At 43.7% G+C, this 20,969-nt stretch overlaps 1 pseudogene; it reads right to left on the minus strand.

Annotated features, from left to right (window-relative positions):
* The window catches only part of LOC111980134 (uncharacterized), a 23,624-nt pseudogene extending 7,478 nt beyond the window's left edge, over nt 1-16,146 (minus strand).
* Between the last annotated feature and the right edge of the window lie 4,823 nt (nt 16,147-20,969).

The raw sequence follows: 20,969 nt of genomic DNA on the forward strand, positions 1-20,969 counted from the left end.
CACACACACACAAACACACACACACACACACACACACACACACACACACACACACACACACACACACACACACACACACACACACACACACACACACACACGACACCCCAACACACACACACACACACACACACACACACACACACACACACACACACAACACACACAGCACAAACACACACAGTCACACAGCAGCATGCCTTTACTGTAGTAAATGAAGACAACCCAACGGAGCTGTAAAAGATTAGCACCAACAGAAGTCTGACCCTCACCCAGTCTAACCAGAGTATTTCTAATCATTCAGAACACGCGCATGAAAGAGCAGAGAGAGAATGAGAGCGATAAGGAGAGAAGAGAATGAGAGCAAAGGAGAGAGGAGAATGAGAGCGTAAGGGAGAGAGAGAATGAGAGCAATAAGAGAGAGAGAGAATGAGGAGCGATAAGGAGAGAGAGAGACATGAGAGCAATAAGGAGAGAGAGAGAGATGAGAGCGATAAGGAGAGAGAGAGAATGAGAGCAATAAGAGAGAGAGAGAATGAGAGCGATAAGGAGAGAGAGAGGATTGAGACAATAAGGAGAGAGAGAGAATAGAGGCGATAAGGAGAGAGAGAGAATAAGAGCATAAGGAGACGAGAGAGAATGAGAGCGATAAGGAGTGAGAGAGAGAATGAGCAGCAATAAGGAGAGAGAGAGAATGAGAGCGATCAAGGAGAGAGAAGAGAATGAGAGCAATAAGGAGAGAGAGGGAATGAGAGCGTATAAGCGACGAGAGAGAGAATGAGAGCAATAAGCGAGAGAGAGAGACATGAGAGCGATAAGGAGAGAGAGAGAATGCGAGAGCGATAAGGAGAGAGAGAGGAATGAGAGCGATAAGGAGAGAGAGAGAATGGAGAGCGATAAAGAGAGAGAAGAAATGAGAGCGATAAGGAGAGAGAGAGAATGAGAGCATAAGGAGAGAGAAAAAACACAGGATTTGGACAAAAGAAGGCAACTTCTGCGACATGATTGAGCCTGGATTATCGCTTAAAAATGATCCGCCTGCTTGGATTAACAGCAATCATATCTGCCAGGCAGGCGTTGCTTTGTAAATCACACAGTCTTGTTATCCCTGTCCTGTAGGTCTCCTGTCCTCTCCTGTTCTGTCCTGTGGTCAGCCACCTAGGTACAGGATCATGTCCCCTTGATGCTGGGACAGTAGAGTCCCTGCTCATCTTCCAAAAACGTCTGAAACCCTACCTCTTCAAAGAGTATCTRAAATAAGACAACTCCGTCTCATTCCCTCCCTCCTCGCCCCTAAAAATTWAATATTCAAACCTGCACTTGTCTTTTCCTACTAGCACTGACTTTGCTGATAACTTCTCCAGAGGAAAACTGTTCTCACTACGACTACGATGTGTGGTTGTCTCACCTAGCTATCTTAAGATAAATACATTAACTGTAAYTCGCGCTGGATAACAGCCTCTMATAAATTCCTAAAATGTCAAGTGAAAATGTCAACACAAGAACAGCTATTGGTCAATGCAAGGGGAAAGATGTTCAGAGGGASACATCAAATGTCCAATGCAACAACAAAAGCTTGGAATAAAGAGAGGGAATTAGGATCTGCACWGKTAACACCACTCACATATGTGTTGGTCTGCAAAGTCGTCATTTTCTGGGAAATGGAAGGATCATKATTTGGAYCGCCTGGGACTTTAAGGTTCTAGCGGCATTTCTGTCAAAATGTTCTCTACCTATATAGTACTGTAAATACCCCAATTCATGTTGTTCTGTTCAATGTTCTGTACCTACAGTATATAGTACTACTGTCTTCTCTACTCTAAAGCAAAACTCTACTTCCATGATGACATAAGCCATTCCTTTTTATGAACTAGTTTGTGCATATACAGTCCCTTTGAAAGTATTTGCTCCCCTTAACTTCTTCCACATTTTGTTGTGTTACAGCCTGAATTTAAAATGGATTAAATAGAGATTTTTGGTCACTGGCCTACAAACAATACCCCATAATGTCAAAGTGGAATTATATTTTAGGAATTTTTACATATTAATTACAAATGAAAAGCTGAAATGTGTTTAGTCAGTAAGTATTCAACCCCTTTGTTATGGCAAGCCTAAATAAATTAAAAAGTCAACATTTGCTTAATAAGTCACACAATGGACTCAGATTCAACCACAAAGATCAGGTTTTCCAATGCCTCGCAAAGAGAGGCACCTATTTAAAACAGTTACAGAGTTTATGAGCTGTGATAGGAGAAAACTGAGGATGGATCAACAACATTGTAGTTACACCACAATACTAATTTAATCAACAGAGTGAAAAGAGGAAAGCCTGACAGAATACAAATATTCCAAAATATGCATCATGTTTGCAGTAAGGCACTAAAGTAAAACTACAAAAAAATGGGGCAAAGAAATGACCTTTATGTCCTGAATACAAAGTTTTATGTTTGGGGCAAATCCAACAGAACACATCACTGAGTATCACTCTTCATATTTTCAAGCTAGGCGGTGGCTGCATCATGTTATGGTTATGCTTGTGATCGGCAATGACTAAGAGAGTTTTTTTAGGATAAAAAGAAACGGAATAGAGCTAAGCACAGGCAAAATCCTAGAGGAAAACCTGGTTCAGTCTGCTTTCCAACAGACACTGGGGGACAAATTCACCTTTCAGCAGGGCAATAACCTAAAACACAAGGCCAAATAAACACTGGAGTTGCTTACCAAGATTACGTTGAATGTTCCTGAGTGGCCTAGTTACAGTTTTGACAGAGCTTGAAGAATTTTAAAATGAATAATGTGCAAATATTGTACAATCCAAAGCTCTTACAGACTTACCCAGAAAGACTCATACCTGTAATCGCTGCCAACGGTGACACTAACATGTAATGGGGTTGAGTACTTTTCTAATCAAGATATATTACTGTTTTGATTTTCACAAATATTTTACAAATGTTAGAATTTTTCTTCCAGTTTGACATTACAGAGTATTTAGTGTAGATCGTTGCCAAAAAAAGACAATTAAATCCATTTTAATCCCACTTTTTAACCCAACAAAATGTGGGAAAAGTAAAGGGGTGTAATACTTTCTGAAGGCACTGTAACAATCAATTGCGAATTGGACACAATTGCCCCATAAGCCACACATTCCCAATGCTGGTCATTGAAGTCAGGCTTTGATAGGGTCCAAATCTCACAATAACAACTGATCATCCATTGTTTGATGGGGTCAGGGTTTGTTCTGCGTCTGGGTCCAGTTCTAGTTCTGGGTCTGGGTCCTACCTGTTGGAAGCAGGCCTGCACCAGGTTTTCAGGGAACAGGTTCCTGATGGGTCAGGAAGGCGTCCAGACTGCTGACCTCCTGGTTCTTGGGGGCCGTGTTCTGCTCCTGACTGCTCCTGAGTTTGGGGTTTCCCGGGTGGATCCCCAGGACCAGGATGACCCCAGGATGGCAGCTATGACCGTAGTGGACATGTAGTAGACCATGGTGGAGCCCTCCCACTGGAACGAGCATCCAGACCAGCCAGACCTGGGAGGGAGAGAGACAGGCTGATGAGCAGGGCACCTTCCACCTGCATATGTTGTGTGGTGTGTGTTTGTGTGTGGTGTGGTGTGTGTGTGTGTGTGTGTGTGTGGTGTGTGTGTGTGGTGTGTGTGTGTGTGTGGTGTGTGTGTGTGGGTGTGTGTTGTGTGTGCGTGCGTGCGTGCGTGTGTGTGCGTGCGTGCGTGCGTGCGTGCGTGCGTGCGTGCGTGCGTGCGTGCGTGCGTGCGTGCGTGGTGCGTGCGTGCGTGCGTGCGTGCGTGCGTGCGTGCGTCTGGACGTGTTTCCTATTCTTGTGGGAACCAGAAGTCCCAACAGGAATAGTAAACAAAACAAATTTGACCACCTGGGGACATTCTGTTAGTCCGCACGAGGTCAAATGCTATTTCTAGGGGGTTTAGGGTTAAGGTTAGAATTAGTGCTACGGTTAGAATTACATTAAGGGTTTGGGGCTAGGGTTAGTTTTAGGGTTAGAATTAGGAGTTAGGGTAAGGTTTAAGGTTAGGTTTTGGGTTAAGGTTAGGGTTAGGGTTAGAGTTAAGGTTAGGGTTATGGTTAAGGTTAGGGTTATGGTTAGGGTAGGGTAAGGGAAGAGTAAGAGTAAGGTTAGGTTAGGTTAGGTTAAGGGTTGGGGTTAGGGAAATAGGATTTTGAATGGGATGGAATTTGTGTCCTCAAGGTTAGCTGTATAAGACTGTGTGTGTGTGTGTGTGTGTGTGTGTGTGTGTGTGGTGTGTGTGTGTGTGTGTGTGTGTGTGTGTGTGTGTGTGTGTGTGTTGTGTGTGTGTGTGTGTGTGTGTGTGTGTGTTACAACAGTGTACCTGTGATGAGGCTGGAGATGATGAGGGGAGATGAGCATCTTCAGCATCCTCATGAGGATGTCTCCAGGAAAGGACACCAGCATCAGGGTGTTGGGGTCTGTAACAGAAACATACCGCAGCAGCATCCACAAGCGACCCCGCTATTACACCTGTTACAGTTCACAGAGGAGAGGAGTAAGCACAACAGTTACACAATGGTTGCCTCTGTCACCCTTGCAGCTTCCGTGAGAGCGCAGAGAGAAGAGATTCCAGTGAAACGCTTCAGAAGAGCATTTCGAGGGGTTTATAATCACAGCGTCTGACTCATTGGATTTCATTTCCATTCCAGGGGGATTTACAGTAGTGCACCAGTGCCACAAGAGTGATGTGTACAGTGCATTCGGAAAGTATTCAGACCCCTTTACCTTTTCACACTTTGTTGCGTTACAGCCTTTTTCTAAAATGGATTAAAAATTAAAATCCTCATTAATCTACACACAATACCCCATAATGACAAGGCGAAAACATAACTACAACTATTCAGACCCTTTGCTATGCAACTCGAAATTGGGCTCAGGTCCATCCTGTTTCCATTGATCATCCTTGAGATGTTTCTACAACTAGATTGGAGTCCACCTGTGGTAAATTCAATTGATTGGACATGATTGGAACACAATGTTTATAGGTCCACAGTTGACAGTGCATGAGAGCAAAAACCAAGCCATGAGGTTGAAGGAATTTTCCGTAGAGCTCCGAGACGGATTGTGTCGAGGCACAGACCTGGGAAGGGTACCAATTTTTTTTTGCAGCATTGAAGGTCCCAAGACCACAGTGGCTTCCATCATTCTTAAATGGAAGAATTTTGAACCACTAAGACTCTTCCTAGACGCTGTCCGTCTGGCAAAACTGAGCAATCAGGGAGAAGGGCCTTGGTCAGGGAGGTGACCAAGAACCCGATGGTCACTCTGACAGAGCTCCAGAGTTCCTAGTGGAGATGGGAGAACCTTCCAGAAGGACAACCATCTCTGCAACACTCACCAATCAGGCTTTATGGTAGACTGGCCAGACGGAAGCCACTCCTCAGTAAAAGGCACATGACAGACTGCTTGGAGTTTGACAAAAGGCACCTAAAGGACTCTCAGACCATAAGAAACAAGATTATCTGGTCTGATTAAACAAGATTGAACCCTTTGGCCTGAATGCCAAGCGTCACATCTGTAGGAAACCTGTTACATCCCTACAGTGAAGCATGGGGGTGGCAGCATAATGCTGTGGGGTGTGTTTTTCAGCAGCAGGGACTGGGAGACTAGTCAGGAATGAGGGAAAGATGAACGGAGCAAAGCACAGAAGGATCCTTGATGAAAACCTGTTCCAGAGCGCTCAGGACTCAGACTGGGGCAAAGGTTCACCTTCAACAGGACAACAACCCTAAGCACACAGCAAGACAACGCACTAGTGGCTTTGGGACACGTTTCTGAATGTCCTTGAGTGGCCCAGCCAGAGCCCGGACTTGAACCCGACTGAACATCTCTGGGGAGACCTGATAATTGCTGTGCAGCGACGCTCCATCTGACCTGACAGAAGTCGCGAGGATCTGGCGGAAGAATGCAGGTGTGGCCAAGCTTAGCGTCATACCCAAGAAGACTCAAGGCTGTAATCGCTGCCAAAGGTGCCTCAACAAAGTACTGAGTAAAGTATCTGAATACTTATGTAAATGTGATATTTCAAATTTTTTGTTTTTATACATTTGCAAAAATGTCTAAAAACGTGTTTTTGCTTTGTCATTATGGGGTTTAATGTGTAGATTGATGAGAATTTGGTATTTATTTAATCAATTTTAGAATAAGGCGCTAACTTAACAAAATGTGGTGAAAAATGTAAGGGGTCTTTATACTTCCGAATGCGCTGTATGTACTAACTATATTCTTGATATGTAACTACGGTGAAGAAACCTTAGAGAGAAGTGCCATGTGTGTAAAATGTGTGTGAGAAAGCTGTAAAAAAATAAGAGAGAAAGTTTGTTATTGTCGTCCGAAGAGGGGGATGGGCAAAAAAAAAAACAGTTAATAAAATGTTTATATATTTTTAAAAAATGTGCGCTAGCGCAGGTAATACAGAGAGCTGAAATGCAGCATAACACTTTATAACCACTGAAGGCGATGAAATAATTGATTTCCTGACAGTTGACCACCATGAAGCGAGGTAGGCACCTACCCAGTATAGTGAGGACGAGCAGTGAGTTTCGGATGAGGAAGCCACAGTAGGTTCCCAAGYAACTATTGGGAAGTTTGGGTTCCAACAAGTCCAACACTCCAGCGCCAACAATGGGTGGCAGMGCCTCATCATAATGGGCCTTGTTAGACTGGTGGACTGGCTGCTGATTCGTCATCCTGTCTGTGGTAGAGAGGGAGACAGTGAGAGAGGGAGGTGTACTGTGAGAGCACACATCTGCCTGGTCAGAAAACAGCCCCATGCRTCTTCCTCTGGTGTAAGCATTACAGTGGCTCCCCTTAGCCTTTCTATTGGCTTGGGGAAACGTACACCATATTGTTGTCTTACACCTGYTTRCTTGAGATCTGCAAAGACAGAGGGGGAAGAGGCGAGGAGTTGTTTTCAGACCAGTTTAACACCATCACCATACCAAGGAAAGACCGAAACCGTTGGATGCTGTTGACTAAGATGAGTAACATAGATCTGACAGACCAGTCAGGTTATGGTCTGATAAATGTCATTACATTGAGAAGGAATGTACRCACAACCTGAATAATACAGGATATGGAGGTGGAGAAAGATGGATGGAAAACAATTGGGAGAGAGACGGAGAGAGGCGGAGTAACAAAGCACTCTGACAATCATCTGAGAGTCATGTCATGGGAATGATCAACGATAATCTGACAATGTGAGTGATGGTGCACAATTCTATTCAAGTCAACCAGAGAATCACTGAAGTCACCCCCACATCACAACCTAAACCAAACCCCCCACTTCTGCCGGAGAAGGAACATCCAGCCTAACATCAGATATCAGACTAGACAGGTTCAAACATAGTCAAAACAATAGGTGGACGTGCAATCCAAATAAGACCTTTACATAAAAGCACCAATATTATGTAAGCAATGTAAATCTGATCAGGTTTGATACATTATAATAATATTCGACTAATAACTACTCAGTCTGCCTAGTCTGTCTGTTCCAGTATTCCAATGCAGTGACCAGCAGCACCAGCTCCAACAGAGTGTAGAGYGGGATGATGAATCCCCCTCCCATCAGAGATAAACACATCTGGAGAGCAACATGGCGGTGTGTGAAGTCAGCGTCAGGAACCTGAGTGGCACATTTACAAACAGACCGCCTCCGCTGGACAATCGCACATGATTATAATTCATCAGCCATGCAGATGGCATTTCTACATAAGYAAGAATAGAGAAAACACTCACCAAAATGCACGTAGACCAGTCTAGTCTAACCTCCTTCTATTACCTCTCTCCTTCCTTCTTTACCTCCTCCACTCTCTATGGACCTCACRCTTTGACCTCGCTTCTCTCCATCGTGCTCTCTTTCCCTGCTCTGTTCATCAGCTTGTCTTCATCTGTCGTTTAAAGTCCAACAACAGTTGCTGCCCGGGCATAAAGAGGGATTGCCAGCAAATGCAACAACAAAACATTGGGGGGAGGGGAATCTCTTGCCAAGTTTCGATAGCAGACCGATATAATCCCTTGTGAACTGTGCGGTGGGGGGAGGGGGAGGGGCGGAGGGGGCTCCCTGTTTCTGTTACTGTACCAATCCTCTTTGCAAAATTCATTTCATTCTTAACATTAAGAACAATGTTTACAAACATCCAGGAGACAATGTACTGTACTCCAATTACCCAGCAGTCCTATTGTTGGAGTGTGAGTCAGAAACCCCACCATGATCTGATGAACTGTAAAATCACTTTACCTTCAGAAAACACAGAGTAGACCAATGAACACACCGAGTGTTTATGTGCATCCCAAATAGAAATCTTTTCTCTATATAGTGTATAATTGACCCAGGCCCATAGGTCTCTGGCCAAAAGTAGTGCACTATAAAGGGAAAGGGTGCCATTTGGGACACATATCTCATTGCCAATACTTTGTTCAGTAGGATGGTAGTGCCAGGTCTACAGCCCAGGTCTACAGCCCAGGTCTACAGCCCAGGTCTACAGCTCTTAGGATGGGTATTAAGACCTTGGAGGAGGTCAGACAGAGGACCCCCAATAGAATGACAAATACAGTAGGAATTTAATAAGATCTCTATGCCCGACCCACTGTCCTACCAAACGTCAGGATGCATCCTGCATCATGTAATGAGGATATATCCTGAAGATTGAACAGTGCATAAATTGCAGTGACATGCTCAACGACCTGTAGCCTGCTGTAGCCGCGTTGCAAATCCATTTTCTTCCCTAGACTAAGGGATTATTTTCCGTCTCTAGGAAATGTAGGAATGGCCTGAACAGTGGGATTGGGAGCTAACCGCCGAGGCTCCAACAGACCAACACGGAAGATAGTCCACATGTAACCCTGGAATAGAGCTAGCCTCCAATAGACCAACAGGGAAGAAAATCCACATGTAGCTCTGGACCAGAGCTAGCCTCCAATAGACCAAAAGGGAAGAAAGTCCACATGTAGCTCTGGACCAGAGCTGGTCTCAAACATACTGACACGGAAGATAGTCCACATGTAACCCTGGACCAGAGCTAGCCTCCAATAGACCAACAGGGAAGAAAGTCCACATGTAGCTCTGGACCAGCGCTCCCCAATACCAACCAACGGAAGAAAAGTCCACATGTAGCTCTGGACCAACAGCTGAGCCTCCAACAGACTGAAAGCGAAGACAGTCCACATTACCCTGGACCAGAGCAGCTCTCAATAGACCAACAGGGAAGAAAATCCACAGTAGCTCTGGACAAGCTAGCCTCCAAAAAACCAAAAGGGAAGAAACCACATGTAGCTCTGGACCAGAGCTAGTCCCAACATACTGACACGGAAGATAGTCCACATATGAACCCTGGACAGAGCTAGCCTCCAATAGACCAACAGGGAAGAAAGTCCACATGTAGCTCTGGACCAGAGCTAGCCTCCAATAACACCAACAGGGAAGAAAGTCCACATGTAGCTCTGGACCACAGCTAGCCTCCAACAGACTGAAAGGGAAGACAGTCCACATGTAGCCCTGGACCAAAGCTAGTCTCCAACAGACTGACAGGCAGATAGTCCACATGTATCCTGGACCAGAGCTGCTCCAATAGGCCGACAGAGAAGAAAGTCCACATGTAGCCCTGGACCAGAGCTAGCCATAAGGACTTGTCTATATTTATGTTACATCATATACACATCATATCACAGATGAGTAATGTGCTTAGTTATATGTTCATAATCTCAGCACTCAGAACAGTATTTGAATGCAGGCTTGCAAGCTATACGATTGTCAGTCTTTACAAGATACATATATACATAAAAGCAGACAGTCAATGGTTTACACTGTTAAGTCAGAGCCCTTATGGTAAATCCAGGATTTGGTCAAACATGACAGAGATATTACAACCTTGGCAGGTAGGTTCAAAGGCCATGATCTCTCTGAGAAGAAAGCTACACAGTATTCCTCAGGAAAGGCTTTAGGGAAGCACTCAGAACAGAAACATGTTTAGAAATGAACATAAAGCACCAGGGATGAAGGAGGTTACTTCAAAGACAGCAAGTCTCAACGGGAGAGAAAGCTGTAATCCTTACTGGCAGGGGTGTTAATGTCAGTGGTGATTTTCTTCACATGTCGTGCCATGTTGAGCTCTCCTGGATCAGCAGAATACAGAGTGAAACTAGTTCCATGCATCCAGATTCCAGAGATACTCACATCCCCTGAATGGTCATGCCAGTCAAGTCAGGACAGCTAATTGCTCTCTCTTTGGTTAGGAGGAGAGACTTACATCACCATAGTATGTAATTCAATATCGCTGAGCTATCAATGCACATATTAACATTGGATCTGAAAACAAACTACCTATGTTCTGATCTCTCTCACAATCACTATCAGCATCACTATCAGCATCACGATCACTATCAATATGACTATCACTTTCACTATGACGATCAGTATCTATCACTGTCACTGTCACTATGATGATCAGTATCTATCACTGTGACTGTCACTATGACGATCAGTATCTACAGTGTCTTCAGAAATCTACACACAATCCCCCATAGTGACAAAGTGAAAACAATGTTCTGAAATTTTAGCAAAAATATTTAAAATTAAATACAGAAATATCTAATTTACATAAGTATTCACATGCCTGGGTCAGGACTTTCTAGATGCAACCTTAGCAGCGATTAAAGCTGTGAGTCTTTTTGGGTAAGTCTCTAGATTGTGCCACATTTGCCCATTATTATTTKAAAATTCTTTAAGCTCTGTCAAATTGGTTGTTGATCATTGCTAGACAACCATTTTCRGGTCTTGCCATAGATTTTCAAGTAGATTTAAGTCAAAACTGTAACTCGYCCACTCAGAAACATTCACTGTCTTCTTGGTAAGCAACTCCAGTGTAGATTTGTCCTTGTGTTTTAGGTTATTGTCCTGCTGAAAGGTGAATTCATCTCCCAGTGTCTGGTGGAAAGCAGACTGAACCAGGTTTTCCTGTAGGTTTTTGCCTGTGCTTAGCTCCATTCCATTTATTTTTATCCTAAAAAACTCCCTAGTCCTTGTCGATCACAAGCATACCCATAACATGATGCAGTTTCCAAATATTTTTATTCTCTACAGACATCCTTCTTTTCACTCTGTCAGTTAGATTAGTATTGTGGAGTAACTACAATGTTGTTGATCCATCCTCAGTTTTCTCCTATTACAGCCATTAAACTCTGTAATTGTTTTAAAGTCATTTTTGGCCTCAAAGTGAAATCCCTGAGCGGTTTCCTTCCTCTCCGGCAGCTGAGTTAGGAAGGACACCTATAGCTTTGTAGTGACTGGGTGTATTGATACTAATGAATGACTTCACCATGCTCAAAGGGATATTCAATGTCTGTTTTTTAGGCACCTAGCAATAGGTGCTCTTCTTTGCGAGGCATTGGAAAACCCTGGTCTTTGTGGTTGAATCTGAGTTTGAAATTCATTGCTTGACAGATAATTGTATGTATGTGGTACAGAGATGAGGTAGTCATTTAAAATCATGTTAAACACTATTATTGCACACAGAGTGAATCCATGCAACTTATTATGTTACTGGTTAAGCTAGTTTGTACTGCTGAACTTATTTCGGCTTGCCATAACAAAGGGGTTGAATACTTATTGACTCAAGACATTTCAGCTTTCATTTTTAATAAAAAAAAATAATAATTAAAACATAATTCAACTTTGACATTCTGTGTAGGCCAGGGACACAACATCTCAGTTTAATCAATTTTAAATTCAGTCTGTAACGCAACAAAACGTGGACAAAGTCAAGGGGTGTGAATATTTTCCTAAGGCACTGTGTCAGTGGTGAATGATGGTCTTTAATGACAGTATATATATATATTTTTTTTAACTTTATTTAACTTGGCAAGTCAGTTAAGAACAAATTCTTATTTACAATGACAGCCTACCGGGGAACAGTGGGTTAACTGCCTTGTTCAGGGGCAGAATGACAGATGTTTACCTCAGGGATTCAATCCAACAACCTTTCGGTTACTGGCCCAACGGTCAAACCACTAGGCCACCTGCCGCCCCAAAAGTATTAACCAATGACTGGGGTATTAATTGAACTCCACCATACAGAGACCCACGCATGCTCTCATCCAATCAGTGACCCTCCCTGCCCCTGACCAATCAGTGATGTGGGTTTAAGAGACTAAACAGCTGTGTGATGGCTAGCCCACCGCTAAACCCCCACCCCCTGTCTACAGCCCTATTAACTAACAGGACATGGGAGTTTATATGCATTTACATTGAGCTCTGTGTATGAGATTGTGTATGCATTTTGTCTTTATCACGTGAGCGTGTGTGTGTGGGGGGGGTGGGGGGATTATTTCCATTTGTTGACTGTTTGGTGTGATTTTTGCAGGGAAAGTGATATAATCCCATATCCCCGACCCTTCTTCCAGAGAGAACAAGGGAGGGGGTCATGAAACTTTCAACTTGACACTCTACAACACTGCACTGATATGTATAGGTTAACAAGTCCATATAGAAACATAAAATCAAAGTTTATTGGTCGCGTACACTTATTTGCAGATGTTATCGCAAGGATCAATACAGGATTAAGATTGAATCCTACTACACTTGCTCTGACGCTCGTCGGATGTGGCAGGGCTTGAAAACTATTACGAACTAGAAAGGGAAACCCAGACGTGAGCTGCCCAGTGACGTGAGCCTACCAGACGAGCTAAATGCCTTTTATGCTCGACTGTGTGATCACGCTCTCCGTAGCCGATGTGAGCAAGACCTTTAACAGGTCAACATTCACAAAGCCGCGGGGCCAGATGGATTACCAGGACGTGTACTCAAAGCATGCGCGGGCCAACTGGCAAGTGTCTTCACTGACATTTTCAACCTCTCCCTGACTGAGTCTGTAATACCTACATGTTTCAAGCAGACCACCATGGTCCCTGTGCCCAAAGAAGCGAAGGTAACCTGTCTAAATGATTACCGCCCATAGCACTCACGCCGGTAGCCAAGAAGTGCTTTGAAAGGCTTGTCATGGCTCACATCAACAGCATCCTCCGGGATACCCTAGACCCACTCCAATTCGCATACCGCCCCAACAGATACAAAGATGCTGCAATCTCTATCGCACTCCACACTGCCCTTTCCCACCTGGACAAAAGGAACACCTATGTGAGAATGCTGCTCATTGACTACAACTCAGCGTTCAACACCATAGAGCCCATGAGGTTCATCACTAAGCTAAGGACCCTGGGACTTAAACACCGCCCTCTGCAACTGGATCCTGGACGTCTTGACGGGCTGCTCCCAGGCGGTAAGGGTAGGCAACAACACGTCTGCCACGCTGATCCTCAACACTGGGGCCGCTCAGGGGTGTGTACTTAGTCCCCTCCTGTACTCCCTGTTCACCCACGACTGCGTGGCCAAACATGACTCCAACACCATCATTAAGTTTGCTGACGACACAACAGTGGTAGGCCTGATCACCAACAATGATGAGACAGTCTATAGGGAGAAGGTCAGAGAACTGGCAGCGTGGTGCCAGGACAACAACTTCTCCATCAATGTGAGCAAGACCAAGGAGCTGATCGTGGACTACAGGAAAAGGCAGGCCGAACAGGCCCCCATTAACATCAACGGGGCTGTAGTGGAGCAGGTCGAGAGTTTCAAGTTCCTTAGTGTCCACATCACCAACGATCTATCATGGTCCCATCACACCAAGACAGATGTGAAGAGGGCACGACAAAACCTTTACCCCCTCAGGAGAATGAAAAGATTTAGCATGGGTCCCCAGATCCTCAAAAAGTTCTACAGCTGCACCATCGAGTGCATCCTGACTGGTTGCATCACCGCCTGGTATGGCAACTGCTCAGAATCTGATTGTAAGGCGCTACAGAGGGTAGTGCAAACGGCCCAGTACATCACTGGAGCCAAGCTTCCTGCAATCCAGGACCTATATAATTGGCGGTGTCAGAGGAAAAACCATAAAATTGTCAGAGACTCCAGCCACCCTAGTCATAGACTGTTTTCTCTGCTACTTCACGGCAAGCGATACTGGAGCTCCAAGTCTAGGACCAAAAGGCTCCTTAACAGCTTCTACCCCCAAGCCATAAGACTGCTGAACAATTAATCAAATGGCCACCGGACCATTACATTGACCCCCCCCCCCCACACCTCCATTTGTTTTGTACACTGATGCTACTCGCTGTTTATTATCGATGCATAGTCAGTTCACCCCTACCTACATGTACAAATTACCTCGACTAACCTGTACCCCCGCACACTGACTTGGCACCGGTACCCCCTGTACATAGCCTCGTTATTGTTATCTTATTGTGTTACTTTTTATTCTTTTTTACTTTAGTCTATTTGGGAAATATTTTCTTAACTCTTCTTGAACTGCATTGTTGGTTAAGGGCTAGTAAGTAAGCATTTCACGGTAAGGTCTACACTTATTGTATTCGGCGCATGTGACAAATAAAGTTTGCTTGTGTTTCTAGCTCCAACAGTGCAGTAATACCAAGCAATAAAAAATGAACAAATACACACATACACTGAATAGTGTGTGCAGCACACACACATGCGCACACAGGCATGCAGGCAGGCATCACACATAATCTCACCTCAGAAATGTTCATTCTAGGTTCAAGGAGTTTACTCATACAGCATATGCACATACACCCACACACACGTGCTAAGGGCATATTCAGACCATATAGAGAAAATGGATGTAGTGGGTTTGTATGTAGTGTATTAACCCTCTGTCTCAGGCTCAACGTTAATCAGATTTGGTCGTCGATCAGTAGAAAAACTCCACTTTAACCTCAGTGACAAACTCTGGAGTCAATAGACCATGACAGAGAGAAAAAATAGGGAGCTTGTGTATTTTTCATTGACTGTTCATCAGTGTGTGTGCATCTGTGTGTGTGTGCATCTGTGTGTGTGTGTGTGCATCTGTGTGTGTGTGTGTGTGTGGTGGCCTCTCCATTCCTCTCTCTCGGACTGTAATCTGAGTGTATTAATCTGTTGTTTGAACTCTTTAAGCACAGACTGTCTATCACATCTGCTCTCTTCACCCTTCTAAAGCTCTGCTATTTATAAATCCTCCCTCATACTCTCTCTTTCCTCTTTCCTTTCGATCTGTCATTGGAATGTAATTCCTCCAGGAGAACCTAGTTTTATTCTTCCCAATCCTCCAGAACAGTATATCCATCCTCTCCTTTTGCCAAAAATATCCTTTGAATATTCTCCTTTTTTTTTCTCCAAATGCAAACTCTGTCTTGGTTCTCTCTTGTTCTCACTCTGACTCTAAACACAACTATTTGAAACGCAACAGCTGGGAAAGCACTTCATTGGAATGTAAATAGTCATATAGTCAGCTAATTCTGAGGTTCCATAGCACTGTTAATATCGAACCATTACCACTGACTACACTCCAGTGAAAAAAACATGATGGTACAGAACATTCCATAAAATGGAATGAAGATGAACGATGTACACACACACCTACACCTATATACACACACCTACACCTATATACACACACCTACATCTATATTTTATTTTATTTTATTTATTTCACCTTTATTTAACCAGGTAGGCAAGTTGAGAACAAGTTCTCATTTACAATTGCGACCTGGCCAAGATAAAGCAAAGCAGTTCGACACATACAACAACACAGAGTTACACATGGAATAAACAAACATACAGTCAATAATACAGTAGAAAAATAAGTCTATATACAACATATACAATATACACACATCACCACAGACAAAGTGGTAGCAGTACCAGGATATAAAGACAGTCAATGTGCAGCACATTCTGACTGAGAGAAACAGAGCGAAAGTGACATGAGCACATGGACTCCAAATTCAMAYCKATTCAGTMAATGAAAAATAGCACTGACAATGGTAGTACAACTACATTTCTGGTCAATCRTATGCACATGGGTGGGGGAYGATTTGAGACGAACATGAAAGAAGTGTCCAGAACATCACTCAGAAGATGAGATCAGAGGGAGGATAGGTTAAGGGATAGAAGGAARGAAGAGAAGGGAGGTAAAGTCAGTCCTACCTGCTGTGTGTCGTCTCCCATCCAACCAGAGCAAGGCATCGGGAGAGACACAATGAAGGGAGGAAAGGATGGAGCGGTAGAGAGAGAGAAAGAATAGGCAAAATCCCAGTCCTTGCGTCATCTGAGAAAATTGGCAGATTAATAAAACAGCTTGGATCTCTGAGTCCCCTCGCTTGCTCCTTACTCTCTCTCCCTCACTCTCTCTATTTCTAGTTCTCTTTATGCTTCTTTTCTACTCCCTCMCTGAATTCCTAAATTGAGTTGTTCCTCAAGGTCAGCGTCTAGTGATAGACTACGAGCTCCTGATCAGCTGTATTACAGCCACTAGCTTTCCCTTGTTTTGGTTCTTTTAAGTGCTCATTTGGAAAGAARTTTGGGCTGATAAAACARAAATAAATGTTTATTGTCACTATAKTCATTACCATAGAGAGTGAGAGCAGGCTGTGGAGGGAGGGAGGGAGACAAAGTSAGAGAGAGATRTAGAGAGAGAAATGYGCTAGCAGTAAGAGACAGTTGAAAGAGAGTGGGAGTGAGGTTTCGTCCCAATATTCTCTCCTTCCACCTGAAYTGTGCACTTGATCACTACTCCCGACAAATTTAAAAGCAATGTATTGGAGTAGGCACGCTAGAGGGAGTTTCCATATACCAGTCATTTCCTTATAAATCCATGAAGGGACGTGAACAAGTGCACACTTCTGGAGGAAGGAGAGATTATTAAYATGCAGAGTTACCTCATACTCATTAGTCATGTCAATCAATGGCTAACGCTTGACGTCTGATGCATCCAGGTGTACCTCCACCCTTCCACTTGGGGGCGATAAAGGGCAGGGAAACATTGATTCWACCTTCGCTAGTAGGTACGTAGAGGTTAAAATTAACCACAAATCAGGATCAGTTACCCCATACTCCAATCATGAATAAAAGTGAGGTTTGCATTTGAGCATCAGATGTACAATAATATCTATAATAACGCTGAAATTAATTATACAGCAATAGTTATGTAATTGCATACTAGCATTTTATTACAGAAATGGAATAAGGAACAGTCCTTATTGTGTTATTTAAAAAAACACTCAAAGTCATTACTATGCAATTAAAGTGAAATAGCCATGATGTCAGTAGTGTTACTGAACAGACCAAGCACTATGTCAACCAAGCACTATGTCAACCAAGCACTATGTCAACCAAGCACTATGTCATCCAAGCACTATGTCAACCAAGCACTATGTCAACCAAGCACTATGTCAGCGTTATTAAAGCAGCGTGTGCTACATTCTGTCTTGTGTGAGGTAAAAACAAGTCCGTGACAATGACAGTGTAACAAGGTACAAGGGATAAGGATAATGCCAGGGTGATGTAAGTAAGCGCATCACAGAAAACCCTGACCTCTGCTCTGTATGCATACACACGTACATGCAATGTCACATGGCTGACACACCTTCTGACACAGGGACACACAAATCCTCTGCCACATGCAAAGATACACACACAAACCTCCTACAACACACACAAACACACGCACACATGAACCGTCTACACAGACACACACGCACACACACACACACACACACACATTCATACATACATACACACATACACACACACACACACCCTGTCCTGTGGGACTGACAGATGGAAAGGGGCAGAGGAACAGAACAGGGACAGAGGCTTGTGGAATTGGGCCTGTCCTTCCTTTGTGCAGTGGGTACGCTGTAAGTCTATCCTCTACTAATTGCCAGAGCGGTTCACATACAAAGTCTGCCTGTGAAACCCTATACTGCCGGGTGTCGTTCAGTGAGTAAAGTTTACAATGTGTAACAATGTTCCTCTGGCAGAAAGAGAGAGGGAGAAAAGACAGATGGATAAGGGGATGGAGAGAAAAGGCCGGAGATGTACGCATAACGGAGAAGTGGAGATGCYTAAGGGAGAGATAGAATCGAGGTACAAACAACATGAAGAGACATCATATTTTGCATTGATACCGTTATGAGTGAGAATCAACTGTCAACTACAGTATATACAGATCTAGGATCTGAATTTGATCACCCTGTTGCAGGAGAACTTGTAGTGTATTTGAGGTTTAAAAAGGCTTCTGAAGTTCGTAATTTCCACTTAGAAATGTCATACTTGATTTTGACTTACGAAAAATATATTAACCCCTACAAAATGTACATTAATAATAATCCACATAATATTTTCCGTTTCCTGTTGCTGCAGGATTATTTTCCTGCTGTGGCAAACTGTCTCAAATTAAGATCCTACATCTGTAGCGTGGGTTGCCAGATAATGTAATGCAGAGCCCTCTCTCCCCTCAGCTCTAGTTTCTCTCCCATTCAAACCTGTTTCTCATTAAGGATTACACTGAAGTTAGTCCTCTGTTCCCATAATTAAGACATTCCTTACATCCAACTCCTCTGATTTTTTAAAATTCCCCTAGCTCTCTCGCTCTCCCACACTTTCTCCCAAAGGTGAATATTACATACAGGATATAGACTTGAGGCTTTCTGTGTGTTCGTGTAGCTGTGTTAAATGTTTTTATGAGTGAGTATGTGTATAAATGTTTTTATGAGTTTGTGTGTGTGTGTGTGTGTGTGTGTGTGTGTGTGTGTGTGTGTGTGTGTGGTGGTGTGTGTGTGTGTGTGTGTGTGTGTGTGTGTGTGTGTTTCAGTGGCGGCTCCTCGGAGGAGAAAAGGGAGGACTCTGTGAATTTCATAAAAATGAAAATAGTGAAACATTAAGAAAGTTATCATTTTTAGATACAACTATACTAAATATATTCACATGTTACCAAATAACTGATTAAAACACACTGTTTTGCATTGAAGGTCTGCGGTAGCCTTCTCACCCCCTTCCATAGACTTACACAGTAATTATGAGGACTTCCAGAGGAAGTCATCCAACCTATCAGAGCTCTTGCAGCATGAACTGACATGTTGTCCATCCAAACAAAGGATCAGAGAAAGATCGCATAAGCTACAGTTAGCTATAGCACTGCAGTGCATAAAATGTGATGAGTAGTTGACTCAAAGAGAGAGAAAGACAATAGTTGAACAGTTTTGAACAAATTCATTTATTCAAAAATTAAGGAGAAAGAGCAGAGAGAAAGAGAGGGAGAGAAGTGTTGTTGTATTTCGTTGTATACATAGAGGAACTATATTAATGTAGCTAGCTGGCTAAGGCTATCCAACACTTCCAATTCAAGGTAAGCCACCGGTGTAACTGCTAAACTGATTGCTGTACACTACTGCATGATTGTACACATGGATTGGATTGATAGTAGCTATGCTGACTATGACATTAGCTAATATGGTGACAACTTTGTATGCTGTGTGCAGTGATTATGGTATGAAGGTTTGACTTGGAGAGGTTTTGTCCACAAGGGAAGAGAAAATGTGAGAGGAGGAGAGCACGTAGATGTGATGATGCTGTTTGTATGGTTGCTATGAAAGTGAACTGTGTGATCAGGGGTGTATTAATTCTGCCAATTCTGTTGCAAAACATTTCTTAAACGGAAACAAACTCAACGGGGGATGGACCTACCTGAATTTGTCCAATAGAAACTCTCGTTTTAGTTGCAAAACGTAACGTTTTGAAAACCGCTTGGACTAATGACTACACCCTAGATCAGCTAAAGTGTGCAAGGCGGTATTGAATGTGTCTGTCACCTTGATTACTCCAATTTGTCTCTTGACCTGTGCACCTATGTTATAAACGTTCATTTGTAGGCTAGGTTGTAGCAAACCTCATGATGGGTATAGGGCAAATTTCAGTATCATGCAGTAGCCTAAACCTATCACTGTTTTACGGAACTGGGTGAATGGAATATGAATGACAGACAGTCATTCAATATGCTGTAATAGAAATAAGGCCATGCTCATTAAAAAAAAGAAATCGTCCTCCCTAATGTTAAACAGCACCGACCACCACTGGTGTGTTAGTGTGTAGGCTATGTCTGGTCTGCTTTGGAACCCCATCACACAGCCTCTCTGACCCTCGCTTTCCTGTGAAATTCAATTTCAGGCTTGAGTGATTCTTCCTCAGATATGTCTGCATTATGGTCGGACGTCTGTGAAGCAGAGCTCACTTACTGCTGGGGGGTGAGGTGAGATGCTCCCTCCCTCCTCCCTCCCTCCCTCCCTCCTCCCTACCTCCACCCAGACAGAGCCAGTCACACATTCATCATGAGATAGTATCCCCCCATCCCCTCAGTGACCCGACCCTTTACCTCCGTGCCACAGAGGCAGGGTAGTAGCGTGGCCGGTGAGGGTGACTGGGGCGTTTCCAGGAGTTGCAGGCTAATTGGGTCAGATTGCGGTGAGTGGAGCATTACGCCTGAAATTGGAAACACATGTGCCCGCTCTTTGTACCCAAGTCTGAAAAAGAGGAGGAACGGGGGATGGTGAGGTTCATGAAGAGAGAGTTTAGATGTAGTAAGAGAGTGAGATGTGAGGAGATAAAGTGAACAAAGTGAGAGAGGCAGAGAGACATGATATGAAGGGAGAGAGACATGGAAAGAGAGAGGCAGAGAGACATGATATGAAGGGAGAGAGACATGGAAAGAGAGCATGATATGAAGGGAGAGAGACATGGAAAGAGAGAGGCAGAGAGACATGATATGAAGGGAGAGAGACATGGAAGAGAGAGAGGCAGAGAGACATGATATGAAGGGAGAGAGACATGGAAAGAGAGAGGCAGAGAGACATGATATGAAGGAGAGAGACATGGAAAGAGAGAGCAGAGAGACATGATATGAAGGGAGAGAGACATGGAAAGAGAGAGGCAGAGAGACATGATATGAAGGGAGAGAGACATGGAAAGAGAGAGGCAGAGAGACATGATATGAAGGGAGAGAGACATGGAAAGAGAGAGGCAGAGAGACATGAAATATAGTGGGC

This window comes from Salvelinus sp. IW2-2015, linkage group LG20 (assembly GCF_002910315.2).
Source record: "Salvelinus sp. IW2-2015 linkage group LG20, ASM291031v2, whole genome shotgun sequence".
In the NCBI taxonomy this organism is placed as follows: Eukaryota; Metazoa; Chordata; class Actinopteri; order Salmoniformes; family Salmonidae; genus Salvelinus; species Salvelinus sp. IW2-2015.